The 14555-nt window shown below is 37.9% G+C and overlaps 1 protein-coding gene and 1 long non-coding RNA gene across 12 annotated transcripts in view; one reads left to right on the top strand and one right to left on the bottom strand.

The window, feature by feature from the left end:
* The window catches only part of LOC119698751 (vegetative cell wall protein gp1-like), a 66068-nt gene extending 52777 nt beyond the window's left edge, over positions 1 to 13291 (top strand). The window contains exons 6-8 of the transcript XR_005256258.1: positions 185 to 261; positions 10840 to 12336; positions 13155 to 13291. The gene's annotated coding sequence lies outside the window, so the exon portion shown is untranslated. The remainder of the gene's footprint in view (positions 1 to 184; positions 262 to 10839; positions 12337 to 13154) is intronic.
* LOC119698814 overlaps positions 2341 to 14555 on the bottom strand; it is a 159323-nt gene continuing 147108 nt past the window's right edge. For 4 of the 11 annotated variants that reach the window (XR_005256267.1, XR_005256266.1, XR_005256279.1 and 1 more), the window contains 2 exons: positions 6441 to 14069; positions 2341 to 4536 (listed from right to left, as the gene is read on the bottom strand). This is a non-coding gene — a long non-coding RNA (uncharacterized LOC119698814). The remainder of the gene's footprint in view (positions 4537 to 6440; positions 14070 to 14555) is intronic. The other 7 variants (XR_005256272.1, XR_005256280.1, XR_005256270.1 and 4 more) reach the window with 7 other exon arrangements.

Raw genomic sequence — 14555 nt, 5'->3', positions numbered from 1 at the left:
TTGCTGTGAAGTCACATGTGTGGGGCCTGAGGCATTTTTCCACTTTATTTTTTTCTTTTTTAATCCTTTTGCTGGCTGGGACTCTCTAACTGGCTCTGTTGTCATGGGTGGCTGACTAGGGTGGTAAGGAAGAGAGCAGCACAGGTAATCACTCAAGGTTTCATACTTGTTTTTTTCTTATGAGGATGAAGATGCTGCAACATTGTTCTCTGAGGAAAAGGAAGCTTTTCCCCTTACCTCCTTTCAGTGTGTGATTTCCAGGTAATGAATTCCCCTCTGTTTCCCTACTTTTTTCCTTTGCTGATTGGCTCTTCTGTGTGGTTGTACTAGTTCTCAAAAAATTAAAGTGTGCCATCGGGCTTAAGGTATCTTTCTTCTTTCAGTTACTCTTCAATATCTTCTGTGGTACCTGTTAGAGGATGTTGATGCCAGCAAGGGGTTATGACACTTGAAGTGGGGATTATAGAGTGCTGAAGAGGATTTTCAAGAGTGATAAACTCCTCACTCTGCTGAGAGTATGTTCTGAAAGCCAGCGGGTCCTTTGGAATCTGCATCTGCTTCCTTAGTTTGGATATTTGGCCCCTGAAACAAAGGGATGCCAAATGTACAGGGCCCAAGCAGATGGGAGACACCCAAAGAGAGGTTTTGGGGCAGCTGTGGGGTGCAGAGGGGATACATGCTCTGAGATGACACCAGACAGTTGAGAGTCTGACTCTACCGTGCTATAAAAATAAGGAGGCCTTTTATAAGGCCATACTATGCATACTATGTTACAAAGGGAAAACTATATCTAAGCAGAATGTTAGATAAGATGTTTCTGTAAAGATTTCATAAAGTTAAACTTCGCATTTTTTGGTAAATCTTGTGAATTTCACTCATTTAAAAAAGACAGTTGTACCACTATTTCCATATACATGAACAATCCTTATTGGAGTTGCAACCACATAAGAAAAGAATCAGGCCAACATCAAAACTACACTTGGGATCCAAATGACACCACTGGGAGGATTTAGCATAATAAGTTTACCTGAGGTTGGAACCTGTGTTGGCAGTTGTGTGCCAAATGTGGTTTAGGCTATAAGAAAGGGCTAAGATTTGCCATCTGATATTCATGAAAAACAAAGGAAGACATTTTTTTTTTGGTTTATTTTTCAAAAAAAGCCAGCCTCAGATTTTTGGGAAAGCTTCAATAGAACAATTTCTTAATCACTTTTACGTTCTTAGGCATAGCTGGCCTTCAAAGTCCATATTAAAACTCCCCGCAGATTTCCTTGGGATTATGCCCCTCAGAAAGGATGACAGGAGAAACAAATACTCATCAGGCCTCAGCCATTGCCTAGCAATCCCAAGGGAAATGCCCTTCTGAGCCCCACAAGGAAATCCTCAGACACCATTTTATAGGATAAGGAAAATCTCTTCTTTCCCAAGGATGACAGAAAGACAGACCATGTGAGGCAGGATGTGCCGCACCCTTTTTGAGACAAAGAGAATGCACTAGCACACCAGCAGCCAAGGGAAGGGAAGCCAGCAGAAGGCTTTTTTAAAAGGCTAGGATAGTAAGTGTGGATGCTTCAATGTAAACAGATACAAATGTGTTAAAGAAATTATGTGAAAAGTCCTAATTTTAGAGTCTGACAAAATTTCAAAATTCTTTTTACCTTGCTACATACTTTAACACTTATGCAGGTCACTCCAGAGATCATTCTAATTTGAAAAATTTATGTTTTAAATGATACAAGACATTTGTTTGCTTTTTTTGAATTTAAGAGGGAAGTAAATGTTGTACAGGTGTGACTCTTGAGGATGGTGCTAAACAGAGACAGGAGCTGGACTCAGTGGTCATTGTGGGTCACTTCCAACTCAGAATATTCTGTGATTCTGTGGTTTTATGTTATTTTTAATCAAATATACAGATATACCTGAAAGAAATAATATTCTCATTCAGACTTGCATTATACAGGTTGTATTCTGTGTAGTTTTGGCAAATTGCTATTATATCAAGTTGCTATTGATATTGGAACAGAATTTGATATTGCTTTGCTTTGTACTCTCTGCTTGGTCACAGTCATAGAGACTCTGCTTCTAAAATCTGTTGAATATACTCCAGTTGCAATGATAAATTTATGGCATATTGACTTGCTTTATTTTATAGTACTTAAGCCGCCTAATTCATCATGGAATGCTATTTTTTTAATCTTTATTTTTAAATTTAAATTTAAATTTTAATTTTAATTTTAATTTTAATTTTTAATTTTAATTTTTAATTTTAATTTTTTTTATTTTATTGTTTGTTTTTGTTTTTGTTTTTGTTTTGTTATGTTATGTTTTTGTTTTGTTATGTTAATGAGCTCACCTTTGGTCATGCAGACCATTCTATCTGTCCTGTTTCAGCAGATAAGTCCCAATGGCAATTGCTCTCACTCACAATGGCAGCTGTACTGGGCATTTAGAGTGTGTTTCTTGCCCTGGATTAATTTAAAAGGTTTTTTTTTTATGGTACCACAAAAGTAAGAGTTCCATCAGCTTCTTAAAATAAATTTAAATATCAATGTAATAACTGCTAAGGAATTTCTGTCAGCTAAAAACTATATTCACATTATTTTGTAAAGTAGATTGTGTAGCCTATTCTCAAAGGTCTTCAGTGCGGGAAAATCCAGATCCTCCATAAACAATAATTTCCACAGCTTCAATGTCTTCACTGTGTGAAAATTTTTGCCAGCATTTGACCTGACTTTCCTTTGTTTCAATGTAGTACTGTCACTTTCTGTCATCTGGCTGTAGTCCTGAAATACAAACTCTTCCCTGCCTCTTCCCAGAAGGCTTTTAACATTTGAAGTCCTTGGTTTTATGTCCACTCATTTTCTTTTCCAGATGAAATCACCCCAGTTCAGATTTCTTTGCAGGTGACATTTCCCAAATTTCTGATCATTCCCATTCCTCTCCTTCGGACACTTTTGAAGGCAGCTGTATCTTTTTTGAAAAGTGATTTTTTAATGGGGTCTCTGCCAGCGCGCAGCTGAGCAGCATGATCACTCCCTTATCTTACAAGAAAGCTTCTGCCTGCTCAGCTCCCAACAGCTCAGCCCTCTGGCACCCAGATATGCTTCTGATTTTCTTTCCCGCAACTCTGGGAGGAGAGAAAAAGAGAGATTCTCCCTCATTCAAAATCAAGCTTCAGTCTTGTGTTGCCTGCTCCTACCTAGTGGAACCTTCAAAGTTCTTCAGGAGCTGCTTAGGAGGGAAAGAGGGTCCTGGATGTTATCTTTTGGAGGAGAATGGAAACCAAGCTTTTTCTGTGTACATGAGACACATTTGACCCCATGCAATTCTTCTCTTTCTCTCTGTTTTCCTTCCAATATGAAAACCCCCTAAAAATGCAATGTTTAGTTTTATCTTATTTTCTATTTTTTTTTCTCATGTAATTATTTGCATTACTAATTTAGGCGAATGTGATATGAAAGCATCATTTTAAACCAAAAACTTGACTTTTTTTTTAACCATTATTTCTTCCAAAGTGGCTTGCCTCATTAAGCATAAAAATTATTTTCATCTTCAGTCAGTAAAATTTTGTGAAAAACCCTCACCTAATTTTTGAGTGGTTGTTCTCCTTCTTGACTTGAAAACTTTGAGGAAAATAACTCATAGAAAATTCTAATATAATTCTGCCACCTGTGTAAATTCATTCAAATTTTACATCAGGATAGCAGGTTGGTTTTGTTTACAGCAGCATATTCTGAATATTTTCTAAAAAATTGCATGATTTTAATCACAGAAAACACAGACTTAGGTGCCTCACTCCCTAAACAGAAAACTCCCTTGAGCTTCTCTTGGGAAGGGTTGAGCCTTTTAATCTGTGTTTGCTTAATAATAAAGTCCCTGAAATAGGTTGGTAGATAGGTTCCTTTGAGACATGCTTATATCAGTTTTAGGTATGGGGTTTTTTTTTCTGATATACCCTGGTTTCTTAGACTGCTTAAGCAGGTACTAATGATTTTGCCACAATGATCTCCTCCTGACCGTCTGGTTTGTCTTTCTGTTCCTATGTCATGAAGGTAGACAAGTATTTTGCAGCAGAAGTGTGAACATATATATACATACATATATATATATATATATATATACATACATATATAAAAGAAGTGGTTCATAATTAGTCTTTTGTTTTCTTTCCACATGATCATTTCTGAACAAACATTTGCTGTCAATATTTGCTGAAAAAGTCCAACTCAACCAAGTAAATAAAGCATTAGAAAACATAATTTTGTTTCTTCATTCAGCTAAATCCATTAAGACTTTAACACAAGTAGTAACTAAAGACAAAGGGAATTTCTTAAACTATGAAGGCCTGTAGAACATTTGCATTTTGAAATTAATTGCTGACCTAATTATTTGTCAGTGGTAGGATAAGTTAATCAAATATAACTTACAGTAAAGCTTCTAAACACCCACAGGATTTTCTCCCTCAGAGTAAATTGTCATAGTGGTCCAGTTTGACAATCCATTCTCACTGTCATCTTGCGACCAAAGGAAGACTATCTGCGAAATGGTACCATATGGAGACACAAGAGAGAATAAAATACTTAGATCTCCTGTACAAAGGCATGATAAGCTAACAGTCACCAGAGGAAGTCAGGAACGACGAAGCTTTGAAAAAAGAAATACCCTGCCTTTCAAATCCATTTAGATTTATTTTTATACTCTCTCCAATTTGGACTAAAATAGTCTGATAACAAATATGAATATAAAATAGAAAGCAAACGTATTGTGCAATGTTTCATTTCCAGCATATCTGTGGATCTGCATTTCATGCTTAGCATTAGGTTGATGAAAATGCTGGTATTTATAGACAAGACTAGGACCTTTCCCTCTTCATCTTATGGAAACTGACTTTGTTATCCCCAAATAATATGTTGCAACCAACCACTTCATGGCCTGAGGCTAAGAATGCACAATTTTACTTCAAAATGCACTTGGAAACAAAATCTGATGAAACGATCAGGTAATGTGACCAATGCATTATTTTCAAAAGGCATACCTAGGCGTTTGAGCTAGAAATACCTCATCAGTAGTAATATGAACTACTTCATCGCTTCTGTTATTACAGTACTGCCTCTCTCCTGTCATCTGCTGGCAATGGCAACCCACAGAAAAGGATGTTTTTCTGATCATTTTGCACTCATTAAATACAGCTGTCACAATAGCGGATGCGAGACTGCATACAAAACTTTTATGCCACGTCAAAATAAAGCAGAAACATTTTAAAAAGATCTGAAACCTTTGAAGCCTTTTCTTGAGAAATATTGAAATATTGCTTTTTGTTGTTGTTGTTTGCGACAATTGAAAATGTTCCACAGCTACACGCATTAAAACTCACTGCAGAACAAAACATCATCCATCAAAATTAGGGAAAAAAAGAAAAAAATGGAGAAAAAATAAAACCAAACCAAATCTCTCTGAAGCACAAAGTATTTGGTTTCTGAGAGTCTGAAGTTCTGGTTCATCACCTGATTTCTGGGGCTGAACATTCATTGAGTTTCAAGATCTCAAGGGACCTGACATTTAATTCTGGATTATGGATGAAATCTGCCCCATAAAACTTCCAGCTGAGTGAAAACATCTTCCCCTAGTTCCCCATTCTGAGAAACAGCTCCCTTTCAGGCTAAGCAGCAGTAAATTCTGTAGTTTTTTGACATTATTGCCTTTAAAAAAAATATTTGAAAGGTCAATGTGAATGACCCCAAAACCATTTGGCGACTGGTGTGAACAGAGAACCCCTTATGAGTAGCATGAGTAATTACTCTTGTTTGGATGCAAGTGTGTTCTGAAATACTGTACTGTGCAAGGTGACCTATTGGAGATTTTGGTCACCCCATAAGAGCTGCAAGAAAGCAATAATTTGCACCTGTCTTGCACCTCCCAAATTCAGAATTGCATGATCATAAAAGAATAAAAAGTTGTTAACTTTGGAGCATCTCCTTGAGTTGTTGGCTACTGAGAAGCAGGTCAATTGAGAAGATTACAGATTTTCAAAAATACAGAATTTTCAAATTACACCCAATTGAGGGTAAAGTAGCTACTCATATGAACATACTTAAGATATTCAGGATGGCTGGTCTTAAACTTCTGTCAAGAGACTTCTTCAAAGACAGGATGACACAGGTATAAATGGTATAAATCAATGACTTCTATTACTTGCAGTAACTCATTTGAAAAAAAAATGACATCCAGTTCTTTGTAGCAAATCTTCTCTTTGTTGTAAATCTGCCTTCCTGAATGTATGAGCTTGGGCCAATTACGTGATTTACTTGTTGTGGGCTTTCCATTCTCTTCTCATTTTCAAATTGAAATTTTTGCCTGTGCAAACAATGATGAGAAAAAAATGTGTAAGTGTATGAGCATGTACACACATATGTATGTCTAAATGCACCTTTAACACACACCTGGAAAGTTCTTCATGCTCACAATCCTGCCAGCAATAGGATGCCCTCATTCCAAGGAGGCCCTTGGAAGCCACGGCTGGTCTGGAACAGCCCCAAGCTCTCTCATTCCCCCTGCAAAGTGCAAGCACATGATGGCCAAAGGGAGGCAATTTCCAGCATTTGTGCGGCTGGCACCCATGCAATGCAAGCTGCTTTCATTATGGGGAGCTAAGTGTGTCTCCATGAGATTTGGTGACACTTACAACTGTTGTGTGGAGATATTATCAGCTCTCTCACTCTCTCTGCCCCCCCTCCTCCCTCTCTCTCTGACTTGCTTCTTCCTGATGCAACTATTTCCTGCTCCCTTTACTTCTCTTCCTTGATACCTTTTGTCTTCCTCCTTTACCTTTGTTGATGGAATTTTTCCTGAGGTGAAAGAAAGAAAATTGTGTCCCTTGCTTTGGGAAAAGGAGAAAGACAGCAAAAATTTTACTCCAAGAGCATATTTTCCTACAGCAGCAGTTTTTGTTAGAAGGCATGACGGAATTTGTGAGGGAGAATACCAATGTTGGGAAGAGCATTGCTGAGCTCTTGTTTGCAATTACTGCCTACCATCAAAATTCCTGGCTCAAGCAGTCCCAAGATCAATTCATCTGATGTCCCAGACAGAGTCCGCTTCCCAGATTGCAGAAAACTCTTTCAGACAGCACTAGACTCCATAAATCTGAACCTCAGGTCACTAATCCCAGCTACGGCTGTAGGGTCGAGTCACTTTGGGACTTGAGTGAATGGGGATAAATCACAGTGGAATGACCAGTGGAAGGAAATACAGCCAGAAGAAATCTCATACTGTAGGTTGTGAATGAGTATGAACAGAAATTAAGGTAAAGATGGAGAATTTGGCATGCAGTACAGGGAAGAAAGGAGTGAGAGAATTCAAATAAAGGGCACAAGTAATGAAAGAGAGACAGAAGAAGAGATGAAAAGGAGGAATATGAAAACTGTGAGAAAGAGTAAGAAGAATGCAATAGAGGGGAGGACAATACATGAAGTAGGAAAACCTTACTGGGAAAGTTGAGACAATGGGAAGGTAAAACCCATGTGAAACACCTACAAGCATATTGTGTGCAGCTAGACCTTTTCAGCAGCCCAGAGTTCACTTTCTCTCTCAACATCAGAGTCTTCCTGCTGGCCTTGGGCCAACTGAAATAGCCCACTGATGCTCCCTGCTCCTCCTGTTCCTCCCTTCTGGGATCTGTGCTCCTTCCTACTGCCATCCCATACCAGGTCAATACACTCAACTGCCTGGCCAACTCCTGTCTTATGGCTTTCAGAACTAATTTTCAGACTGGACTGTAATCTCAAAATCTGCCCAAGAGGGCACGGTATAATCCCAGCTCTATTTTAAAGGTCAAGTTCTTCAGGTTTTGCTTGGTTTTGACTCATTCAGACCTTCCAGTGATTTCAAAAGCCATTGACCTAGATAAGGGAGGGCAGAACTGGGGCCACAGTCAGATTTCCAGTCTAAAAAAGTGACTTCATTTTCAGATGGCTTCACTGTACCTGCCATGAGGTTTCACAGCTCTATATTTCTTATTGAAACATGTGGAAGGTTCTGTACATCAAATACATAAAAGATTTGACTTTTAATTCCTACCATGTATTTTGGTAAGAGGAATTAAATGTCAAAACACAAAAGCAATTATACACTTAATGGTAAAAAACATATAATCAAGTCATTTTTTTATATTTTCAAATTGCGGGGATTGAAATAAAAGGGCAAGAGGGTCTTACTTTGACATTATAGGAGATGGAAAGGCACATTTGTATCCTTTTGTACCTTTTACAAAATGAATATGCCTGTAATCAGACCCATTCATTTTGAAACTGAGATTGTGCTTTAGATCTATGACATATTTGCGAGGGTGTTGAGAAAGTATCTAAGTAAAATGTGCCATAGGAAATCAACTCTGGGGAAATGCAGTTATTCTTCATGATGATATACAACTAGTTTGGCATAACACTTGGGGTGAAACAAAGCCTGCTTGTATGGGCAAGTCATGGCTGTATATTTAAACAATCATCGCTACAGCAAGGTAGGCAAAATTTCCTAACTCGGGAAGTGTCCAAGCTTCAAAGTGCTTGAGCCTGGGGCAGTGATCTGGGACACTCTGCTAGGGGGTTATCAGCTTCACCTCTGCAGTAGGCAGCTGCTGGAGACCACTTTGGGGTTTAAGACTCAGATCTGTTTTTTAGCTCTGTCTTTTTCAGGTTAATTTTTACGTCCCTTTCCTCTATGTACCTAGCAAACTTAAAGGGGGAAGAAAGTGAAGTCCTGGTGGTACCTGTGTTTCTATGATATTTTAAAATGTTGGCTAATTGCTGGTGTATTTGTACATTTCCTATCACAGTGAACCACTGCTCCTATTGCTAGGCTGGTAAGCACCTCTACAGCAGTGGGCTGGTCCTCCATTCTGGGCACAAGGACAGGGTGCCTCACAGCTCTCTCCAGCCTGAGTAGGTGCCTCTCCTTCCCTGAGGCTGGGGATGACTGATGCACATTTACAACCCAATCTGTCATCTCTCTATTGCAAGACCCTCTGCAGCGGAGACAGACTAGAGGTACAGAAATGGACTTCTGTGAGTTTAGTGACAACAGACTGCTAAAATGTCTCTTTTCCTCTTCTACAGCAGTTTATGAGGGAATGGAAGACCTACTAGTGATAAATATTGCTACATTACCGCAATATGGCAATTGCTTATACTCAGCATCAATCTTTGTGAGCCATTAGACCAAATTCCTTTCTAACACTGCAAAATCTATGAACATATCCCCTCAAAAACATAACAGATGTAAAGTGTGGGATCATTCCTCCATCCTACAGACTGGTGTACTCATATTTTTCCAAATTCTCAGGTCTGATTCCTGCTTATGATGACATTGCATTTGTGAAGCTGTGAAAAAACACTAAAAATTATTATGAATGTGCCTGCTGTGTCAGTAAATATATACAGCTAAGTGGCTCTGACATGAGCTAGATGAAAACTCCAAAACAACAACTTTGAAAACATGACTTAAAATGCCCCAAAAATGAAATTCAAGCTGAATTACCAATCAGACCACATTTTTGCCATTCTAAAGAGGAAATAATTTATTTGGACCATGGTGATTCTTGTATGCACTGATAGCTGGCACTTTGCTCAAAGCTTATCCAGGTAGCCAACTTACAGAAAGGATTTCCCTTCAATGGATTTACATCAGCAACCCATCCCAGACAAAATGTGGGTTGTTTACTATGGAGCTGGGCAAACTAGGGTTCTATTTTAATGTAAGCTCTAATTCTCAACTTCCAAATTAATTTTGGCACCTTTTTTTTTTTTTTTTGTGTAGAAATGTGTAGAAATACTAGAAGTGTAGAAATACTTATGTGTTTTCTTGATGACTCTTTTATAAAGGAATCATAAAGATTAAAAACCTGATCCCAACAAAAAAAGGTAAAAATAATCATTTGAGGAAATATGGAAACAATGGCCAGTTCACCTGGAGATCTGCTGCTTCTGCAGGCTGCTTCACATCTGTAGGGGTCCTAAAAACACAAAAAGATTTTAAGAGAATACTTGTATTTATATTTTATGACTTAGAAATGGTAGAACATCTATTTTGCATGCCAAAGCACTATTATTATATATCTATATTTAGCTTTCACTTTTAGTGGGTGTTATCTGCTAATGTATATTTTGTCGAGTTTGAAATTTTAATGTAAAATTGTGGTATTTTTCACTTTCTGTAAAGACTGTGCTTTTGATAACAAAAGAGGAAAAAAAATCCCCAACCTGCTAAATGGTACTTACTGAGAAAGAGGTTTCTCTTTTCGAGGGAGAAGGAGACATCTAACTTTTAAATCCTATGTGCAGGCTTGCAATTTTATAGGGGAAAAAAAGGATCAAAAAAATCCCATTTTTTACAAAAGTTAATTTATCTCAAATTTGGACCAATTGAGCTCGATCATGTTATGTTTCTCTGCAGAGAGAATGCAATGACTGGCATAGGAAGTTACTGAAAACAAATTTTTTGATGGACATTTTCTGTCACCCTTTAGCATCACAGCATACATTTTCCTGTCACATAATATACAGTAATTATATGGATTTTCCTCTTTCCAAATCAGAGGAATGCTTCCTTCCTTGAACGGAGGGGCCACAGACTACTAGTCAACCTAAAAATCCTGTTAGCATTACATCTCAGCATAAATAAAGAATTTGGATCAGTGCCTTGTTAGATCACCGCTATTTCTAGCTCGCTGAGTAAAAAGAGCATTTTTTGCAGCCTAGTTTGATAAGTAAAAGGTGTCTTTCTCACCTGCGTGCACTCTGAATTGTCACTCTCATTCTTTGTTCCTTTGCATGCGGCTGTTTTCAGCTCCCGAGTCACAGAACCACTTGCAGGAACGGCTCGGGAGAGTTTCGGAAGAAAGGGAAGGGAAAAAAGGAGCCGCATTTTTATTTAACGGGAGAAGGAGAACATAAAGAAAAGAAAGGTGTTCTCAAGAACGTAGCCTGCAGCCTTGTCAGGTAGCATTTCTTCAGATGGTTTTTTTCTCACCCCTTTCCCACCCCAAGATCTCTCTTCATCATTTTTTTAAACATCTCTTCTGGGACAGAGACATGAAAGTGAATTGTGGGTCAAAGGCAAGAATTAGGGGTTGCCAGGTCTGCTTTCTGATGGCTTTACTTTATCTTTGTGTCCAAGCTCTTGCCAGTTAGCAGGTACTGTGGGTTATCCATTCTAGTCACATCATTTTCTGCTTGATGACAAGCATCACACCTTCATCCATCACATTTACATTTCAAACTGCCACACTGCTCTATTGATTAATTATTTAGCAGCTCTTGGCCACTTGTGAGCGTTTCTGTGCTCACGTTTCACAGGGAAGGTCCATTCTTTTTATTTATGTGCAGTTTTGTAAAGCTAAAAAAAGGAAAAGCCTTTATCATGCACACATCCCCGTAACCCATGTGTGTGCACCTGTATCTATGCACACATGTGTGAATATTTATGTGTGTGTGTGTGTGTGTGTATGCTGGTACAATTAGGTGCACACAGGGAGCAGAAGCAGGTAACCTGATCAATAAGCACATGCTCACACTGATAATAGATTTCTGAGTTTTCAGAGCACTGAACAGCGGATCAATGAGACCTTGCAGGTGTGCTGGAGCTGGGAATTGCATCAGCTACATCATGCTCCCCACAGACCTGCAGGGAACAACACAGACATAGTCCTCTGGGCTTTGTCACTTTGAGCAAAAACAGGTGGAGCATTTTTGCAGGTGCCTGCTAATGGCTGTGTTTCTTCCACATCACAGTCAGGAAAGGGCAGCCTCTGAACAAGACAGGAGATCCAATTCGACCTAGGGCTCAACTTGCTCCAGAAAATCACTCCATCTGTCTTTTCCTCAGTTCTCCTTTTGTGAAAGGCAGAATGAGGATCCAACCTTATAGTCCGTTTGTTTGCTTTATTTTATTGTCAGATAAAAACCCACTGTAAGGATAAAATCTACCTGAAAATACAGGTTAGCTCAGAAATCTGTGTTTGGCACAATGTTGTTTGGCCTTGCTTCTGTTCCCTGGGGCACTCCTGGGCACTCTGCTTTAGCTGGACATTTTCCTGACCCACCACCACCACCCCTCACCCAGCAGTTCCCATGAGAGCAATCTGTAATCCTTTGGTGTCCCAGGTGGTGGTACATTCCAGACTACCCTCTGATATTGGTAACTGCTTGTCCAAAGATTCGTGTCTCTAGAAGGAACAGCTGCAAGAAGAAAGCAAGATGCATAGTTCCATGATGGGAAAAGAAATGTTTTCAATAAAGGCTTTGGAAAAGTCATCACACACTTAACGCTGGAGCAGAAAATGAGGTAATCTTGAAAGCTAGAATTAATTTAGTATTTGGATCTGTTTTAATGTGTTCTACCATTTTCTTTTTTTTAATAAGTTTATTATGGATATAACCCAACAAATATAAACAGACTGATTCTTTTTCCTGTTATTAATTTTCAATGATTTTTGACTTTTCAAAGCTTATTAAAATCAAAAAGAGTAGGCATATTACCTTTGTAGGGTCTGGATGAGACCTTTGAAGAGCAGGGACTACATGGCTTTTATTACTCCATCTCTCACATTTCTGTATTTATCCTTCAAATTGTAAAAGTCAATGTAATACCGCCGACTCTTTTGCTAATGGACGGGATTTGTGTCAGTATTCAGCTCATAATGTGAATGCTGTTAGGCTAGGGTTGGTCAACATTTTACTGTCAAAATTACTTGGTTTATTATAAAGTACATTGGGAACTTCAACAAGGTGAGTATCCTATTTATATTTACAGTAAAATATTATACCACTCATACAATGCCACAAAACCATCTGCTTGGTCTATTAGTGTTGCTAGTATACTATTTAGCACACAGAGAATAATTGACTGGGTCCTTTCTATTGAAAGTATTGAAATAAAAAAGTGGAGTTAGCCTTAGCTCTGACTTGTGGTGGAGGATTTGGTTGTTTGGTCAAATATAATCCCCATCTCTGAGTGCAGTTAAAGGAAATATTTAATGTTTAATTTTTGCCATTACTTTGCCTCTATGTTTTCTTCTCTTCCTGACTCTTTCAGTCCCTTTCTGCCTCTATTCTAACAGAAACTTCTGTGAAGTGCAAATTAATCTACTTGTATTTTTTCAGCTCTTTCCAGAACTCCTCCACCTCTGGCATTTAAAGTAACCACTTGATGCTGACAATCCAGACATCTCCCATATCTTCTGCCTTGTACAGCACCAAAACCACCAAAACTAGTGCCTGACAAAGAAGACCACTGAATCCCTGCTCGTGAGGGAAATGTTTCTCTTGCTTTAGTGTATAAGGGAGGAAGGGAATGTAGCATGTAACTCCATGGAGGGAAACACTGCAGTGAATGGTCTTATCTGTGAGAAATCCTGACCTCCCAATTTCCAGTGTACTATGAATATTCAGAGAAAAAAAATTAATTTCTGCCTGTTATCCTAAGTGATTTTCACTGATATAACTTCTGCGTGTGAAATGTCATTGCATCAGAATTACTTATAATTAGAATAATTAAAACTTCTAATAATTTGAAAATCAACACTTTCATGGTTAACCAAAGGTGATGATATCTATTACCTCTATAGTAAACAAAGTGTCTTATAACATAAAGTGCAAAAATGAAGGACAGAATGTGATCTTTTAACTTATACAGCAGAGTGGTTTCTCTTACATGAGTAACTCCAACAAGAAAACAAAAATACTGGTACTGTGGCAACACTTGATAAGATAAAATATATTATTATCTAGATCTCTCTGAAGTACTCTTCCACTATAAAGATCCAAAATTAAAAGAAGACAAATGAATGCTTTTCTCTAATATTGTCATCATATAGTGACAATGTACTGATCTGCCTTTTAATTTTTCCCCCTTCATTTCTCTGGAATAGCCCTTCTCTGTAGAATAACAGTCTCTCTTACCTATTCATTCATTGATCCTAAAACTATCTGATACAGGGATGATATGGCAGCAAAGCTCTTCACACTTTTTTTTTTTGCTTGCTTCATCTCTTCCCATTTGCAGTTAACAGGCTTGCTCTGTATAAAAAGAATAAACACAGTAATTGTTTTGCCATAGGTGTGTTTAATTTATATTGTCACAAATAAAAAGGAAAAACAGCACTTCATCTTTTTTTGGCTAATGAGATCAGGAAAGTATTTTCATAATTGAAAACAAAGGGTCTTTTAAATAAGAGTCTTATATTAGAAAGTGAGAACAATATAAAATAGACCCCTTCCAGAGAACTCTAAAATGCCAAACATGATAACAAACAAAACCAATTAAGTCATGAGTGGACTTCTTACTTTACATAGATTAAAATACATAAACATAAAATTCTCAATATTTTACAGGATTACACAGCCTCTAATTCTTATTTATTAATTTTATTCTTGCTCATTACCATTTCTGACTGCATAAATACTAGCCAGCATATCCTGCTATTACCACTAATGAGAAAAGTCCCAAGAAATTATATGACAGACACAAAAAAATTCAAGTAGAGCAACAGGTGGTTCTTCATA

Source organism: Motacilla alba, chromosome 1 (assembly GCF_015832195.1).
Source record: "Motacilla alba alba isolate MOTALB_02 chromosome 1, Motacilla_alba_V1.0_pri, whole genome shotgun sequence".
Taxonomy (NCBI): Eukaryota; Metazoa; Chordata; class Aves; order Passeriformes; family Motacillidae; genus Motacilla; species Motacilla alba.
This window is presented reverse-complemented; position numbering and strand designations above follow the sequence as displayed.